General features: G+C 39.6%; 1 protein-coding gene and 1 pseudogene across 1 annotated transcript in view; both read left to right on the top strand.

Annotated features, from left to right (window-relative positions):
• The window catches only part of LOC105902246 (protein NLRC3-like), a 176,409-nt gene that overhangs the window by 151,842 nt on the left and 4,567 nt on the right, over window positions 1-20,000 (top strand). The window lies entirely within an intron of this gene.
• Window positions 14,246-15,995, top strand: LOC116219608 (annotated as a pseudogene).

Raw genomic sequence — 20,000 nt, 5'->3', positions numbered from 1 at the left:
AGATTCAGGAGTGGAGCTGCTTTCTACTGGTCTGGAGCATCCAAACTGTAGACTGGAGGAACTGGGGTAAGTCTGCCAGTTTGTGTGTTTGTGTGTGTGTGTGTGTGTGAGTGTGTCTGTGTATATGTGTGTCCACACATTATTGTGTGTCTGTCACAAAGAGTCACTGAAACACTCTCTTTTTCTCTCTCTCTCTCTCTCTTACACACACACACACACACACACTACACTGAGGAACTCCAGGAATTCTCTGCTGTGCTCTTTCACCTGCAGCCATAAATATTTGATTGTGTGTTTGTGTGTGTTTGTGTGTGTGTGTGTGTGTGTGTGTGTGTGTGTGTGTGTGTGTGTGTGTGTGTGTGTGTCCGGTATGTGTTGGTATTCTAAGTGATCTCTACTGTCTAGCTGATGTATACTAACTAGATCGATGGATGGATTAATGAGGGAGAGTTTTAGTCTTAGTTGTGAGCAAGAGCGTATCAGTGTCTCTGTGTGACAGACAAACACACATTTATCTGTGTTTCACACAGACACACTGATTCGCTCTTGCTCTCTCTCACACACACACACACACACACACACGCAATATAATGCTTTATGCCTGCAGGTGAGAGCACAGCAGAGAATTTCTGGAGATCATCAGTGATGTGTGTGTGTTTGTGTGTTGGTATTCCAAATGATCTTGACTGTCTAGGCGTTGTATACTAGATCGTTAGAGGGATGGATGGATGGTTGGATGGATAGATGAAAGAGGGAGATATTTAGTCTTAGTTGTATTGTGTGTATTCTGAAACTGTGTTGTCTGTCTTTTTGTTGCTGTAATTCTCATCTATATGCCTTCATTTTAATGTGTGTGTTTATATAGGCTGAGGAATTGTAACCTCACAAAGAAGAGCTGTGCAGCTTTATCTTCAGCTCTCAGCTCAAACTCTTCCAGTCTGAGACAGCTGAGCCTGAGTATGAATAATCTGGGAGATTCAGGAGTGAAGCTGCTTTCTACTGTTCTGGAGCATCCAAACTGCAGACTGGAGGAACTGGAGTAAGATCATGTTTTCATGTTTGTGATAGTGTCATGTGTTGTGTGCTTGCAATTATGATGCACTGGACTGTCACCATCTCCATATCTCCCTAAATTAATAGCAAAGGATTGAGGGAACTGGATATTTAATCTACATTTTTGCTCAAATGTAAAAAGTGTCACGTTGCAAAAAAACTGAAAGAAAGTATGACATCTTTTTACAGTACATATTTTAATAACAAAGAAATGAATCTGAAATGCTGAAATGTTTCATGACTGTTCTGTGGAACAATTTCTGTGGTTTAGTAGAACTAAAAGTGTCAGTTCATGAACAGCAACACAACATACTACCACTAGAAGTCTTCTGTAGCCCTAATGCTGATCCATGGTGTCTCCTGTATTTGGAACCATATTTTTCTGAAGTTCACATTCACAGCAGCGTTCTCCCTTGACTTACAGTAAATCTTGAGAGAGAAAAAATCTTTAGCAAACCTTATCCACCCCTACAATTCCCAACGCCCCACACATATTCCAAGCCAAGCAGCTATGATGACACCAAGAACAAACCTTTAGTTTGGTTCTGCCTGTTCCAATACTGTAGATACCACTATTGAGTGTGGTAAATTTAGTCTGTGTGGGTAAACAGTCTTAGTGATAAAGTGGATAGTGTCGCAGCCTCATAAGCAGTTGACTGGGGTTCAATTGCTGGGCAATGAAGGGTGCCATTGAAAGTCACTTTGGATAAAAGTACCTTTTACTGTAGTTGGTTTATTTATAGGTCACATTGTCTCATTGATAGCCCATGACTTATACATACAACAGTAATAGTGGAAAAATCTCTTCAGCGACAACTAAATCTACATTTTTCTGACATACAGTACATGCACATTACAATGCAAAACTGCATTAGCACTTTTGTATAGTTGGTAACAAGGCTGAAAACAAAGCACAAAAAAAAACAACAGTTAGGATAACAAGTAGGATAATCTGTTTTTTTTCAAGTCTATAGTTGTATAGGTGTGTATAGGTTCCACTTGTGAAGGACGTGTGGTTTAGGACAGTTAGACCATCCCATTCTCTCTTCCAGTCCACCTCTTTTTTCGTCAGTATGTCAGTGTGCTTACGTGTGTGTGACACTGTGTGTGTGTCAGTTTGTGTGCATACGTGCGTCGACCTGCTTTTGAGAGATGTGTATGTGGGGGGTATTGGGCTTTGTTTTGTGTGTATTCTCTATAATGTTTTGTTCAAATGTGTGTCTTCAGTCTGAGCCGGTGTAACCTTACAGTGAGGAGCTGCTCATCTTTAGCTTCAGCTCTCAGATCAAACCCCTCCAGTCTGAGAGAGCTGCTCCTGAAATTAAACAACCTGCAGCAGTCTGATGTGGAGCTGCTTTCTGCTCTACAGAAAGATCCTGAATATAAGCTGACTAAACTAGAGTAAGTAATGAATACATGTGTAAAATGTCATAACCTTTAATCAGTAAAATGGATAACCTTCAATCAGTCATTAGTCTGACTGGAGCAGAGCTGTTCTACATGTTTACACATGTCAGTGTTGAGGAATCCTAATGGGGAAACCTCATAGTGAGGATGATGTAATCTACAAAATCTCCTCAACAGGTATTAACTGGGCAGCCATCAATCATTCATCAGTCTGACTGGAGCAGAGCTGCTGCAGATGCTGCAGTTTCCAGACACTCAGTACCAGATGATCATCCAGCTGCTACACGGATCAGCACTGTGTGTCTACCTGTCCACTGCAACACTTTAAAGGGTTATTTAGTTTTCTAGTGATATATAATCACCATCTCTAAACTGATTTAACTACTTATGATGCCGCTTTTCCTTGACGCGACCTAATTGCGGACGCAATGGACTTTAGTGTCCTATAACTATTGTTGTCATTATTTTGAAGGCCTGACTTTGTTCTAATTATTGTTGGTACCATTTTACCACTTTGTATAATGTGTATTTCTTTGACACATGATTTCACCCCTGTGCTGTGGGCCTGTGGTGGTATGGGCCAATTAGGGAGAGTTCAGCTACCTGTTGAAAGGGTTGACATAGTAGTAGTTGGGAGGCTTCTTTGGTGAGAGTTTGTTTGGTGAGCTGAGTCTATGCTCGTCTCTATCATCTTCAGAAGCGTGAGGTTGATGTTGTAGTGTGTGTGTGTCTATTTAGTGACGTTTGTATTAAGCTGTAATACTGGCTGTGCATATACAGCTGTTTGTAAATATCTTTTGTTTCAATTTGTATTCAAGTCTTTTTGTTTGTTTTTTCATCTTTCTTGGATTATGCACTTGGTGGAGGACAAACAAATGCGCCTACCCACAGAGTTTTTGTGTCCCTGCTGCCTTTTGTGCCTACCCTAAAAGACCCTTGACACGGTTACCCTTTGACATTTGGTGGCAGCGGTGGGATGGGAGAAGTACGGTTGGTGGATGCGTGAGGAACGCCTGTGTGCGTGAAAGGGCAAGGGTGCACTTCCCGAAGGGGAAGGCAGTGTGACGATGTGCCGTAACTACACATGATACCAACGAGCATGGCTCTTTGGCGTTGCGGTCAGAGTGCATGTTTGGTACTCTGTAGATCCAAGTCCGGTGCACATCATGCATAGTGAAATGTGTGTTTTTATTCTGTTTGGTGATATATTTTGTTTGCAAACGTTGTATTCCTGAACAGAAATTGAGGAACGGCAAGATCAGCTTGGTGGAAGTTATGTGGCAGGCAAAAATGCCGGTTTCTATATTAAAAAAATTAAAATAAAAAAACATAAAAACACACCAAGAAACAAACGAATATGGACAGTTTTGATAATAAATGTAAATAGCTTTGTTTTTCTGTGTAATATAAACTTCATAAATAGAGATTTTATTTGCTTGTTTTTTTCATCTGGGGACTACCAATTTGAAGACGGTAAACATTTGTACAGTTTTTTTTTATTTTTAACCCAAATACTGACCTTGTTTGTTGAGTTTAGTTTTTGATACTTTGATTATTTAAATTTAAATAATAAGTAGAGTGCAGAGTGCAGATCTAGATCTACTAAGAATAGAGACAATGCAGACAATAACAGTGTTAAATAAATGTTAAATTTCAGCAATTTTGTGTGTCACTTGTTAAGACTATTATTATTATTATTATAAATAAATTGATGTATTTTGTCAGATGCAAACCCCCCCACCAAAAAAGCAACAACATGATTTTGGCATTACATAACGGCCATCAGCCGCCCTGTTCTCTAAATATCGGCATCGGCCATTGATCGGTCAACCACTAATCAACACGCACAAACACAACAGAGGAATGTATGAATGGTTGGTCAAACTCTATAAACTGAACTGAATAAATGTATCTATAATAGATAACCACTAAAGAAAATATCTCCAGAAAATATCTCCATCTTCTGTGGGGAGGTCAGGGTCCGGTATGAGCTTTTGGTGGCTCAGAGAAGCTGATGACCCTGCTGATGGACTGGATGTGTGGAGTCTGTTCCCTGGAGTGTGGGAGTCACGTGTGTAGAGCAGTCTCCCTTCTCTAGGGCTCCTCATACAGCACCCAGCAGGGAAGGGATGAGAGGGGGGGGGGGCACACAGGAAGGGGTCACCTGCACTGGTGTGGTCACGGTGGGGAGGGAGAAGTGATGTCTTTCACCATGTCTGAGTCAGATACCCCCCCCCCCCCCCATATATATATACGTATGTACATATAACGTGTATTTTAATTCTGATGTGACGACAAACATTTCTGATGACATACAGATGTTGACTAGTAGCTATGAATGTACAGATGTTGAAAGACTAATCTGTTCTCATGGCAGGTTTGAGTACATTAGATTAGAGAAAAGATCATCTGTTCCACATTCAGTACTTTAATACACAAAAAGACACCTTGAGAGGAACTCTAATGATGATGTTTTCAGTTCAGTTTAATGAAACTACTTGAAGACAGTGGCCATAACATGTACCAAACAATGATGGAGAAAGGTAGTAGAGGGAGAAAGAGAGAGGGAGGGAGAGAGAAATTATTTGAGCTGCTTGTCTGAACTACCTTGACTGTATCTTTCTGAAAGATACAAAATATTGTACCTGTCATGCAAAGATATTTGTTATTTTTTGCCCTCAGAAGGTACAGTGTGTTTTTACCTGAATAAAGACACAGAAGGATTTGGGGAAGTTCAGAATGTATGGATGCAATAATCCCCAGGTGTCAATTGAATTGAAGTTATTGAAGTTATAGTCATTATGTGATGTATTCTGTCATATCATGCACAGAACCTGGGAACTTTTACAATTACATTTGAAAGTGTTAGTAGTTATCCAAGTCAGGCTGAATAATATCATTTAAGAAGCAAAACAAACAAGAGCATGAACAACCACCTCTGATGATGTACAAACACTACAAAGCCAGAAACTGCTGTTACATTCACTGGAAATGTTTTTTTTTTTTTTTTCATTTTGAACTTGTGAGACTTTCAGTATGACTTTTAAAGTCTAAAAGAAGTGATGAAAATAGATATTGCCCTCTGGTCAGTTTGGGTGAAACCCAGATGTGTACCTAGATTTGCAGGGCTGATATTTAAATGGAAAATATAATGGAAAAGTCTTGTTTTACTTGAGCTGCTCAACATTCCTTCCTCCCAGCTCTGCAGCACCTTGCTCCTCTACTGTCAATAAAAAAGCCTCAGCTGTAAAATCTGCAACTATTTCACCTGCATGGAGGACAAACCATCATCCTAAGGGACAGGGATGGTCCCCCAGTGCCAATCTGTGATTGGATGTGTTCCTGGGTGTGTCAGGTATGAAAGACTCACCTGTATAGGTGTTGAAGTGTGTAGGCTAATTTGGGTAAACTAGATTATTTATCCCAAACAGATCATACTGAGCATGATAGAAGATGGCAAACAAGTTACAGATTATTTCAAGTGAAATGTGCCTATCAGTGCTTTTGTTGCACCCTTAAGCAGACATGACGTCTTTCATTTGGCAACTTTATTCTTCCCAGTTCTACGTCGGGCTTTTACACAAAGCATCCATGAAACTGGCGCGAGCGCTGATTGATGACATCACATCCAATACTGAACTCTGACCTCTAGATACTAACATTAATCAGAATAGTATTCAGGATATAAGAAAAATCGAAATACAATAGAAATAGATCACATTTCCTTTAGACTGCTTAGATATATTTCATCTTATTGCGTTCTAAATTATAATTATGCCAACTGTCAAATATATCTATGTTGCAACACTTTTCACGACTCTCATGTATGGGCTGCAGTCAGAATGTTTTCTATTACCAATAATGAATGAGAGAATCACACATTAATGCTAAATATTACACTGTTGAGATTTCATACTGTAAGTCTTAAACCTACTTTATAATCACCATGTTTTATAGCAATAAACCAATATGTGTAAACTGATTATGAAATTATTATTTTTAACTGCATTAATGTCAATAATACTTCTACAATTAATTTTTTATATCAAGCCAAACTCTTAAAGATTGTCTATGGAATCCTTACTAGATAAAATCTCAGTCTTTTCTATAACTACGTGGGTATCAACAATAATATTAATAACATATCTGGTCAGATGTAATATCTGGTTATGAATACGATTTTTGATGTTACCATGAAATTGGTATGAACATCTCATGATTGTCATGAGATGTTCTCCCAATGTAATGAAATGTTTTCTGAAGTAGAGCATTTCACCGAGTGAGCAGAGGGTGGCGTGGCGCTGTGACTTGGTTATGGTGAAAACTGTGCTGTCACACACTGGGTAAAGTTTCTCCAACAAAAACTAAAAAAGGATGTGGTTGCTGGTGTAATCATTAAAAGGAAAAAGCATTTACAATCACTAATCAATCAATTGTATTCTCTAATAATTCATATTCATTAATCAGTTACATTTTACTATTCAGTTAGTCACTTTGGTTTTGAAAGAAATGTGCTGCTAATGAAGGTTCTTGTCGTGTGCCTTAGTGATCATGATTGATGAGAGTGAGAATGAATAGCAGGTGTCTTAGACTGAGGATCATGTGGAGGATCCTGATTTGACAAATGTATTTGTGAAGCAGACACACATAACTCATCTGTACATCACGGAAAAGTAGGGGAAACAAGAGGCATGTCATCTACCCCAGCCTTAGTATCTCGGTGGCTATGGACTCTATGGTAGTGTGTTGGAGCAGGTATGGGGAACCCTTGGGCAGTCTGGCAGCAATGTTGATCTTAGTGATGGTGGTGGCTGGGTGTAACTATCGTGTATTTGTACACACATTTAAATACTTTTTTTTACAGAATGTTAAAGTTTTTTAATATAATGACCTTCATACTTTAATTAAAGGTTATGTAGGTTTAAAAGTGTTTCTAAGTTCCAGAATCTCCATGGCGTTTTTTAACAAGCATCTCCACAACTCACCTCATGAATCTTAAAACAGTACAAATACAAACAGCATCTTCATGAGTGTGGTATATTATGGTATAGTCTTCACTTGTGGTTAAATTACCTGGACAGGTCACAACTAAAACAGGCCACATCCAGAACATTTCAGGCTATTCAGGCAGCAACATTTTTCATTTCAGTTTTGACATTCATTGGCAAAATTGTATATGTACAGTGTAGAATACATAGACATGTTTCATTTTCACAATGCACAGTTTTACTTTGCTATACCTACTGCAAATACTGGTTACTTGAGATACAGAGTGGAAGCTGAGAGACTACATAAGGCTTAAAACACAGACTCTGTGTTTTAATACATTGCTTTGGATAAAAACGTCTGCTAATTATCTTTACCATCAGCTAATTTGGACATTGTGAAACAGAAGGCAGTTAAAGTGCTTGTGGATAACTGGTCAGTGTTTTTTGTAAAACAGGGGGCAGTGAAAGTGCAGGGCGGTGGTGTTTTTTTTCAGATTGGAGAAAAGGGGGTGAAATTGATTTGTTGAACTGGGCAGTGGATGTGCTTGTGTGACATGAGGGAAACCCTATTTGTTTTTATTTGTTCCACCATGAAAAACAATAGATCGGTGACAACATAAAATAACATAATAATAAATAAGCTAATGTCTATGTGTAATGTGGAAAATCATACAAGCTAAACACACTTTATTGGGAGAATCAAAGAACTCCCAAACCGGTGACAACTGTCTCTTCCTTGCTGGCTCCATAGCTAAATCGCAAAGCACAATCACAAATCATCAAAATCTCCAACTACTGCAAAATCTCCAACCACTGACAACAAGCCCACAAGTTTCGTGTAGTCGAAGCGTCCCGTCAAAAGTGAACCACTTCTCAAAGCAGTGGACTCAAAACGAGGCTATGGACATCACCAGTGACGTAATTTCGCCAAAACAACACAAGCATCGATACGCAGCCCCGCCTGCAACTGCTTCACGTTATTGACACAAGCTTCGAAGCCTCGGTGTCATGGGAAACACCACCAACGGGACAAGTTCTTAATATAAGCTTGGAAGACTCGGTTCCAAGGGTGTCACCACTAATAACCTTACGGAATTGGCTATTAACTGGCATAATTTCTGCCTCAGTGGTAGCCTATTTTGTGCAACGAAAGTGAAAGTGCATAAAGACTGGGTGTGGACTCCGGATTGGAAGTGTGTGTATTCGATGAAAACGCAGGTTTGTGCTTTGTTTTCAGCACATTTGTTATTTCCCTTCTGATTTATGTAACCCAATTTAATGTATTTTTAAATAATTTCCTGAACCACGAAAGCTGAAGCCGACAGTCCTACAGTTTAAGTGACCAAGTCACGAGGCAAACTTTATAGACTACAGCCCGATTAGATAATTTGATATCATTCAGACGTTTGAACACTTAATTGTCACAGCAGTCGAATGTTTTTCACTTTGTCGATGTGTATTAGCTCTCTACCATGTGCGTTTACTACAGTAGGCCTATTTAGTAAAGAGGCATCAAGGTATCCGACACTTTCTTTTTCTTGGTCCCCGCTCTTCTTATGTTTACGGTGTCCAGTTTGCAAGGTCAACAAGCGGTTGAGTTTTAAACGATTATTTCTCAAACCTGCGACTGTGTATTTTGTTAATTATTAGAGTGCAGATCTCTCAGGCGTGGTAGTGTATTACATTTGTGTACAACGTTTTCATGGCTTGTGGAATCCCCGACTTTACCGACGTCTATTTAGCAGTGGCCTAGAAGTAGCACAACAGAAAAGAAGCTCAGTCCGGGAGGTTGAGTTTGTGGGTAGGGGGTGGGTGCTTGAGTCAACCACCACCAGCTCATTTGTCAAAGCACAAAAGAAAGAACAAACAGATATTGTACATGAGCACAACGTAGTGTTATGGCTTTGGGTTGTTTGTAAAGTCTGACCCAAAAAGAGAGGCTGAAGTCACCTGCACCCAGCTGTGTGTCCATAAAGAGTGACATGTCAAAAGATCAGGACATCAACTTCAGAGGGGGCGCCAGTCATCCTGATGCCAGGTATGAACAATTTGCACAATGGTTTGATGTCAATAGAATTGGTCATAAGTCACTGAAAGGTAAAGGTAGTTGATACTTAAAAATCTATTCTCAATGAGGTATAAAATAGAAAGCACACACATATCGCACATGTATTACACATAGCGCCATCTGATTAAGAACATTTAGATATATTTAGTGACGTACACACCTGCAATACAGTATTATGCCTTTTTTCAGTTAAATGCCCGTACTTTTTCTCAAACAGTTAACACAGTTGAATATCTTTGTAATGTCAACAAAATTGGTCATAAGAGACTGAAAGGTGATTGATACTTAAACATCTATTCTCCCAGAGGTTTAAAATAGGAAGCACACATATATCACACATGTATCACACATAGCGCCGTCTAATAAAGAGCATTTTGATATATTCAGTGACGTACACAACTGCAATACAGTATTATGCCTTTTTTCTTTGTAAAGCCAAACTCAGAAATGGAAGCCAGACTCTCCTGTACCCAGCTGTGTGTCCATGAAGAGTGACATGTCAAAAGATCAGGGTATCGACTTCAGAGGGGAGACAGTCATCCTGATGCCAGGTATGAACAATTTGCACAGTGGTTTGAAGTGCAGAGTGTGTGAGTAATATGAGCTGGACTACAGTGTTCATCTATAAAATGGAACAGATTTAGAACATTATAGGTCATGGAGACATGGGGACCTGAAGCAAACAACAGACTGGATATTCATTCATGAAACTGTAACTTAAGATGTGAACCATATTAGAAAAGTCTCAGATGCTTATGATGTATGTGACACAGAATATCACCGATCTCAAAACATCTCACATTTTTTCACTTCCAAAGAGCATAGAATAATGATAACTAGGGCTGAACGATTAATTGCATTTGCGATTTAATCGCGATATGATAGAACGCGATTTTCTAACCGCAAAGGTCACGATTAAAAACGTGGTCTAAAAATTTTTTTTTTTAAATAATATATATATATTTTTTTTTTTTTTTTTTTTAAGATGGTACATTTTGCACACAGTGTTTAAAAAGTGCATGCCTTGTGTTTATTCTTACAATGACTTTGTTTAAATTAATTAAATGCACAGTGGCAAAGCCACCGATTTGTTGTTCTTGATTCTGTAATGAGCAGTTAAATAAAAATGTAAAATGTGGGAAATAATATTTTACACTAAATGTATCTAATATTGTGTTGGTCATATTTAAATCATTCATTACGATTTGTTGGGAAAAACATTTGGATAAAATAAAAAAATCGCATATTAAATCGCAATCGCAATTAGATTATTTTCCCAAATCGTTCAGCCCTAATGATAACAAGTTCAATAGACTGTTGCACAGTAAGGGTGAGAGACTGCTGTTTTTCGCGCTGTATGGCTCACTACGTCTGCGTAGCAGTTATACTAGTCAACTACGTATGTGTCCGTAGTCAGCAGGTATACACCAGGGTAAGCACCTTCATCACTGAACAACGTATTATCTCTATGGGGCAAACAAAGACCTGTTTACGAAATGCCTCGCAAACGTAACAATATGCTTGCACATTTTGTCTTTTTTTTGTGTGTGGGCGGTGGGGGTAGCTCACGGATTTCCACAGATTTCAATCACTGACTTCAAGGATTTCAGTAATGTGAACTTCACAAGTATGAATGTGGAAGTAAAATACTGTAGTGGCTGGAGTCAGTCAGGAGTTCTGTGCCCCTATGCCATTTACTAAACACACAGATACATTCAGTCAGACTGATACAGGATGACAGGAGGGCAGGGGTCTTATATGCAGACACAGCATGGTGGACAAGGGTGGAGAAAGACACTCATACACAAGGAGAACACCTGGCATTACACATAACACACTGACTCATAGGGTGAACTTACATGGCACACATACTGAAGGAAACAGACAACTCTTCTGCATGCTACAATATGACCCTACTTCATTTCAGAAGGTGAACCAGACATTTTTGTTTGTCCCATGCTTCTACAGAATATCACCTATCACAGAACTTAAGACTCAAAATTGATTTGTTTTCACACAGATATCCTCCATATAGCATTGGTAATTTACCAGTTCCTGTCTGTAGATAGACCCTAATATGAAGAAACTGCACAGACATGAAAACATATTTCACATCTCACAGCAACATATAAAGTAGACTATAACCAAAAGTTTAAATGTATAAAATAGGTAAACTCAGAAAAGACCAATTTAAATGTCATCCTGATAATGCTTGCCTGGGCAACAGGAACAGCGCTACTCTGTCTGTCTATGGCAAGTGCCAATGCCTCTGTCTGGTCAAAGACTAGATTCAAGAGCTCCTCCTGCTGAAATGATCAGTGTTGACTATTAGTCGATGGCAGTACGGACCAGTCACGGAACAGACTCTGGAGCTCCCCCTAGTGTTACTAGTTAGTATTAGCACACAGCTTTAAGAATGACCAGTTTGAGTAACAACCCCCTCTTGGTTGTTTTCTTTGTAAAGACAAACTCAGAAATGGAGGCCAGACTCTCCTGCACCCAGCTGTGTATCCATGAAGAGTGACCGCTCAAAAGATCAGGGTATCGACTTCAGAGCGGGAGACAGTCATCCTGATGCCAGGTATGACCAGTTTGCACAGTGGTTTGATGTGTACAGAGTGTGTGAGGAATTTCAGATGGACTATCCGTTAAAACAAACACAAAACCTGCTCTAGCAAACTTGGAAATCCTGATCCTGAGTGTATAGAGAATGTTTAATGGTGTTTGTCAAGATGAACACTTATATAATATATAATGGAACCTAATATAATATGCCTTGAAGATATATAAGATATAGGTGTGTCCATGACAGGTGGTTGGCGGTGAGAGGTGGATATATTAGATATAGGTGTGTCCATGACAGGTGGTTGGCGTTGAGAGGTGGATATATTAGATATAGGTGTGTCCATGACAGGTGGTTGATGGTGAGAGGTGGATATATTAGATATAGGTGTGTCCATGACAGGTGGTTGGCGGTGAGAGGTGGTTATATTAGATATAGGTGTGTCCATGACAGGTGGTTGGCGTTGAGAGGTGGATATATTAGATATAGGTGTGTCCATGACAGGTGGTTGGTGAGAGGTGGTTATATTAGATATAGGTGTGTCCATGACAGGTGGTTGGTGAGAGGTGGATATATTAGATATAGGTGTGTCCATGACAGGTGGTTGGTGAGAGGTGGATATATTAGATATAGGTGTGTCCATGACAGGTGGTTGGTGAGAGGTAGATATATAAGATATAGGTGTGTCCATGACAGGTGGTTGGTGGTGAGAGGTGAATGTTACTGTTGTAACTGCTCATACAGTTAATCTCAGCATTACAATTTAAATTCCATTGCAGTACAGAATATTTGCAGCAGAATATTTTACTGTTTTGTAACAGCACACGACTCCTCATCACTTGACCTGGATGGTAAAAATGAGCCATCTTTAAATTAAGGCAATTAAATGTTTTTCTCATACTTCACATATTATTTCTGTACTTAGTGTTGCTGTTAGGTGCATAGATAAATGCTGTAAATGCATTGTTGACCAATACCTGCTGTCCTTGTATTTCCTTCAGTGTCCAACAGGAAGAACAAAGAATTCATCCATCCTTCAGCAAAACGTATCAAAATGAATTGTCTACTGTATTCAAGGTGTGTGTGTGTGTGTTGCCATTTGATGCTCTAAACTATGTAATGATTTTTATGTCACATGATTTCTGAAACTCCAAAATCCCACCCCAAATCAACGAAACCATAAGCTAATTCTCAGCCTTTGGCTCCGTTTTGAATGTCATAAAACCCTTTTTTGCAAAACATTATACACATAGTTCACTTTCTAAGACACCAATGATCAGATCTTGAACACTTGTGTGCCTTTTTGAGATGTTGATAAGTTGCTGTGACACGACCCCAATAAGAGGCTGGGTACGGTCACACAGTGTCTTTTCATGTAGCGTGTACGGAGGATAATTTCCTTTTTTTTATACATTTACTTAGCCTGATATAAAATTGTGTAGATGTGTTTTTATACAGAACACTTTGAAATGCTGTTTTGGTAATGCACTGGACTGTGAAACCTCTTTGTTACAGTTACAGCATTTATATATAACTTCTGAAATATTTCAGTTTGCTTTAATAAACGTTTTATTCAAGCAAGCTGTTTTGCATTTTGGTCATTCTAGCAATGAAATGAAGAAGGCACGCTCTCTCTGTGTGTAATATAGTGTTTTGGAAAAATGGAAAAAGTACTGAAATTACTGAAAGTACTCTGTGTAGTTTTATATTCAGTCTGTTGTCACCGAGTTAGTCAGAATAAAGTGCTGCTGCATAACACGTGTTTTAGATCTGTCACACTAGTGTGTAGTTACTGATAAAAAAACTTGAACCTCATGAATTTGTATCAAAAAATGAACACAACTAGTTAGGAACTACTCTAGATTATGGAAAGGGATTATTGAGTTTTGAATGCAGTGTTTCATTTTGCGGGAGATTTGTGGTGTTTTGCATTTTTTTTGTGCAGTTTTGTGAATTTTGTTTAGCTGAGTTTAAATGAGACCTATTTTCAGAAAACCTGTGTAAGTGGTGATAAAAAACTGTAAGCACAGGAAATGTTTTAATGCATAAAAACAACTGATCAGAGATATAGAGGAGTTATCATGCAAATGTTTAATTCTGTTTTTTCATCACTGATGGAATTATGTGATTTGCTATCAGGAGCTTGAACACAAAGTCATCACTTTCATGACGAATGAACTAAAGAGACTCAAGAAGCTGCTGACTCATGATTACCCAGAATCCCCTTGTAGTGAGGAGGAGGATGAGGAGGACCAGAGAGATGCCAGAGATGGAGCTCTGAAGATTGCAGTGCACATCCTGAGGAACATGAACCAGGAAATCATTGCTCAGCAGCTGGAGAAATGTGAGATATTTACTCAACACTGAGTTACTGAACATTATACATTGTTATTGCAGCTTGATTCAAAATGTATGAATACTTCAAAGATAAATTTATTTCTGTATAAACGTAATTACTCCTTTAATATGTTATATCAAATCTCGCTAGAAAAATAACAGTGATGTTTTTTTTTCTGTTTAATGCCTGTAAACAGTAAATTAAAACACTTCCCATAGCCCTCAGTAAAACTGCCATTAATATGTCCAGATGTCATGGTGATGACACAGGATATCATGAGTCAGTGTCCAGAAATACTATATATCATGTTACCATTAACAATCATTTCCGATGGCTCTCAAACAGGTATATATTCTGACATGAGTCTGGAACATACGATTCTGAGAGCTGTCGTAACAGTTACTAATGATGATCACTGAACACAGACTGCCATGATGACTACTGACAGGATATGATGTCTGTCATCATTTGTTAATCACTCTCAAGACAAAGGCTTCAAAGTGCTCACTTCACACACTTACATACTGTATGCCATCAGATTGACTAAATTGTATGTATTTATCTCTAGATGGACTGTTTCTTAGATGTCAACAAGAGCTCAAATATAGTCTAACAGAGAAGTTTCAGAGTGTATTTGAAGGCGTGCCTAAGCTAGGAAACCCTACTTTTCTGGAGAAGATCTACACAGAGCTCTACATCACAGAGGGGGAAAGTGTAGAGGTCAATACTGAACATGAGGTCAGACAGATTGAGATGGCATCCAGGAGACAAATAACAAAGAGGGAAACACCAATCAAGTGTACTGACATCTTCAAGCCCTTACCTGGACAAGACAAACCCATCAGAACTGTGCTGACAAAAGGAGTTGCTGGCATTGGAAAAACAGTCTCTGTGCAGAAATTCATTCTGGACTGGGCTAAAGGAAAAGCCAATGAGAATATTCACTTCATATTTCCTCTTCCTTTTCGTGAGCTGAACCTGATTAAAGACAAGAAATACACTTTTCTGGACATCATCCATCACTTCTTCTCTGAAACAAAAGACTTTGCCTTCTCCAACCAGGACAGATACAACATTGCTTTCATCTTTGATGGTCTGGATGAAAGCAGACTTCCTCTGGATTTCCAGCACAATGAATGCATCTACAATGTATCAGAACCTGCCTCAGTGGATGTCCTTCTCACAAACCTCATCAAGGGGAATCTGCTTCCCTCTGCTCTTGTGTGGATCACCTCCCGACCAGCAGCAATCAATCAAATCCCTCCTGAGTGTGTTGATCAGGTGACAGAAGTCCGGGGTTTCAATGACCCACAGAAGGAGGAGTACTTCAGGAAGAAAATCACAAAAGTGGAACTGGCCAGCAGAATCATCACACACCTAAAGTCTTCCAGGTGCCTCTACATCATGTGTCACATTCCAGTCTTCTGTTGGATGGCAGCCACTGTTCTGGAGTACATCCTGACTGAAGCAGAGAGTGGAGAGATTCCAACATCTTTGACACAAATGTACACACACTTCCTGATCATACAAACCAAACACAGGAGTCAGAAGTATGGAAACCGTGATGTGGATGCACTCCTGAAGACCATTATGTCCTTGGGCAAACTGGCTTTTCAGCAGCTGGAGGAGGGCAATCTGATCTTCTATGAGGAGGACCTGAGAGAGTGTGGCATTGATGTCACAGAAGCATCAGTGTACTCAGGGATGTGCACCCAGATCTTCAGGGAGGAGGCTGGGCTGTACCAGGGCAAGGTGTTCTGCTTTGTTCATCTGAGTATTCAGGAGTTTCTAGCAGCTTTATATGTGTTTTTGCACTTTAGCAAGAGAGAAAGCAATAAGCCTGACCAACACCAAACCGCTCAGCTTAATTCACTGCTCAGTGCAAACAAACTTCATGACCTAAACCAGACTGCAGTGGACCTGGCCTTAAGGAATGACAATGGACACCTGGACCTTTTCCTGAGGTTTCTTCTTGGCCTCTCACTGGAGTCCAATCAGAAATTATTACAAGACCTGCTGCCCACAGACAGGAAGCAGATCACCAAACACAGAGGAAACGGTCAAGTACATCAAGCAGAAGATCAGAAAAGCCCCCAACCCAGAGAGATGCATCAACCTGTTCCACTGTCTGAATGAACTGAACGACCACTCACTGGTGGAGGAGGTCAAGGGCTACTTGAGGGGAAATGAATCCGGGCAGGATCTCTCTCTTTCCCAGCTGTCACTCTGGCCTTTGTGCTGCTGATGTCAGACCAGGAACTGGAGGAGTGTAACCTGGAGGATTATGGGGGAAGGAGATCACCTGCCAGATCAGATGCAGGTCTGCTGAGGATGCTGCCTGTGGTCAAAGCATCAAGAAGAGTGAAGTGAGTATTGGAGTCTTGAGTGAGTGAAAAAGTGGTTGCTGTGGTTAGATTCTATATTGTTATGGATTTAAAGTTATTGTAGTATGACTGACAGTATTGTAAGGGATTCAGCATGTATCAATATAGCATCTGATCATCAGTATAGCAACTGATGCAGATATTAATACACACTGTCTGCTATCTAGATGAAGTCCATAGTCCCCTGACGGTACTAAGAAATACTGGGAATACTTCATAGCTTCACTCAAGTCCTAATGGGCGCTGTTTGGTGTCTTTGAAGTTTTTTACAATCGCTAGCATCCTTTTGTTCAATCTGTAGTCACATCAATTAGCACAACATCTGTCTTTTGTGGGCTATACCATGAATTGTATAACTGTTGTTTTCACAGAATAGGCTCTTTTTTTTACAATTGCTAACAAACATTAACCTATACTTATGATACTTTTTAAAAACTCTGAACACAGCAACACACCTACATCACACAATTGGCCAAATTGTTAATTGTCTGCTAAATACCACATTTTGTTAACTAAATACTAACTACTAACTCAAAATGCAAAATACAATCTCTACATACACTAAATTTATCAGAATATGGCAAACCGGACTCAATATCAAATAATTCTTTCAAAACACTAGCACACATTTTCTATCCTCGAGGAATATGTCACAATCATAGCATAATGACTTTCAAAATACTAACAGTTGATGATATTACAAATACTGCATTACTTTTCATATTTCAGTTTTACAGGTACCTGCATACAATAGACAATATGAACTCCATTGTGTTTTTTTATTTAATTTCCTTTCATTCTAAACCACTAAAAGTGAGTGAGCCATCTTTACTTCATGGAATGTGCTGTAGACATAAAATAGAAGGTGACAGAAATGCTGCTGTAAAAGCTTTATTGTCAAGGAGGTTATGTTTTCAGTGTTTGTCTGTGAACAGGATTACACTTCTAAGTACCATTGAAAGATTCTGCTTTTCTCCAGCGAATTCGTCGGATGTCCACGCTTGGTTCAAGTTAGCTTGTTCAGAATAACAGACTTGTGGAAGACGGGGGTTGTTTGAGATGAAGTCTCTTATGTTACACTGTAGTCTGATATATGCAATCACCTGAATCTAACAATCTCCCCGTCTGATCATAAATCAAAATACATCGTGATCACAATAAAACCTAACCAAACCATAACGAACATAATTAGACATAGTGATCAAACAATCCAACGTTGTTACAAAATGTCAACAAACACGTGTGCCCATAGTGTAGTGGTAAAAAGGTTTAAAACAGAACACATGTTCCTACAGTGTAGTGGTATCAATATTCAAGATCTGGTGTTTCTCGCAACCAATATGGCATGTCCCTTATCTCACAGGTGAAAGCGAAAATCCCATTAATTTGTTTGGGTAAAATTATTTCACGGTCCTGCTTTTGCACAGCGACCTACGCCTTCCGCGAGCTGTGAGTGGCGACTATGCATCTCTGGTTCATCAGTTTCTGATGTGTCAAGTCTTTCAATGTTGTGTCGTCACTGCTGTCCAACAGGTGAGGTGAATCTGGACAACGGTGATGGCTTGGTCGTTGCATCAGGTCACTGGTTCAATGCGTTCCAATTCCTCTCATGCTGCTCCATGGACTGTTGGTTCTGAAAAACAAACAGAGAAAACTGCGGCAGTATCACAAAATTCCATAGAATGTGGCATCTCATTCATAGGACCAGAACAAACAAACTTAAAAAACATAACACTGACCATTAAAACTGCCTTAACATTAGGGCTCTGACTTATATCATCAACCCATATTTCATAGTCGTGTCCGTAATCAAGTCATCATCTAAATTCCCATCCAATCATCATATCATTGCTAAAAGTAACACAAAAGAGTATCACTTGAGGTTAACCGTAGTCATGTTTTTTCCCTCTTGCGCTCCACCAGGGATGGTTGTTCTGGGGCCATGCATTGTGTGCTGTGGGTGACATCAGTTCTCCCTTTGTGACAATACTTTGCGTGGGCTCTCACATTTCAAAGTACGTTCCCCGTCACGTGGCTCTGGATGTCTCCTCATGTCTCTGCACTTCTCTCGTCAATTTCGTACCGCACTGACTCTCAACTGGCCTAGCATTTACCTTATGTTCATGCTCCAGGAGGTCATAGTTGTCATTGAAAATATTCAGGTTGTTAAGGGCCCGTTTCTGACAATTATTACATTTCAAAAACGTACAGAACATGCTTTCATCATCTCTCTCCCCATGTTATAGTTAGAATGAGAAGCATGTCTGCCTCTGCCCTGAGACCTACATTCCTTTGCCCAATGGCCATAATTCCCACACTTACGGCATACATCATGTGAGTTTCTTCTGGGCCCATATCTTGGTTTAGAATGTTGGTATCCAGAAGAATGCGTCACATTTATACCAACACACCTAGCTGTTAACGGTCTCAACCTGATTGTTCCATCATTAACATCTGAGTCAACACTCAGGTTTTCTGGCTTACACTCAGTAACTAGCATCGGCATTGTTCCGGATGTGTCTCGCCTCTCCCATTGAGGGGGCTGCTCACTTTGTCCTTTCAGAGTGGCTAGCTCTGACTTCAACTTAGCCAATTCACTTACAAGAGACGAAACTTTGTCTCTCTCCATCCTCAGAATTCTGTCTGATTCTGCATTTTCTTGTTCCCTCTGACGTCGCATTATCTGATTTAATGTGACAAGAGAAAGTGGAATTTTCTCTTTCACACGCATGAGTTTTTCAAAACTGCGCTTGACGACATCTAGACCAAATGGGGGTACGTGAAGGGAGTCCAGGGGGTACGTATTTTTTTATATATATTTAAAATTAGCATCCATTCAAAAATCCTTTAAAAACAGTTATTATACGGCTCTTCAGAATGGTCCAAAAAGTTCTGTTGATTTGAATGGGCGACCCCCACACTCCTGGAAGTGTCATCTGACCGTGGCCTCCAGATGAAGTTTGCCACATCCACACTCACACAGTTTTGGGTGTGTGTGAAGCAGGAGCACCCTGACCTGGGATAGAAAGCTTTGGAGTACCCTTTGCCTGATTCTCAGTGAAGCACAAGCACAAGTTTCTCACTAAAATGTAATTGCAAAAGCACTCAGTTCAAAGCAACAATGTTCAATCTTCAGTGTTGACAGTTTAATAAATCAGACAATGAAGGCATAGCGCTGTGTATTACATATTTTTTTCAA

Source organism: Clupea harengus, chromosome 25 (assembly GCF_900700415.2).
Source record: "Clupea harengus chromosome 25, Ch_v2.0.2, whole genome shotgun sequence".
In the NCBI taxonomy this organism is placed as follows: Eukaryota; Metazoa; Chordata; class Actinopteri; order Clupeiformes; family Clupeidae; genus Clupea; species Clupea harengus.
This window is presented reverse-complemented; position numbering and strand designations above follow the sequence as displayed.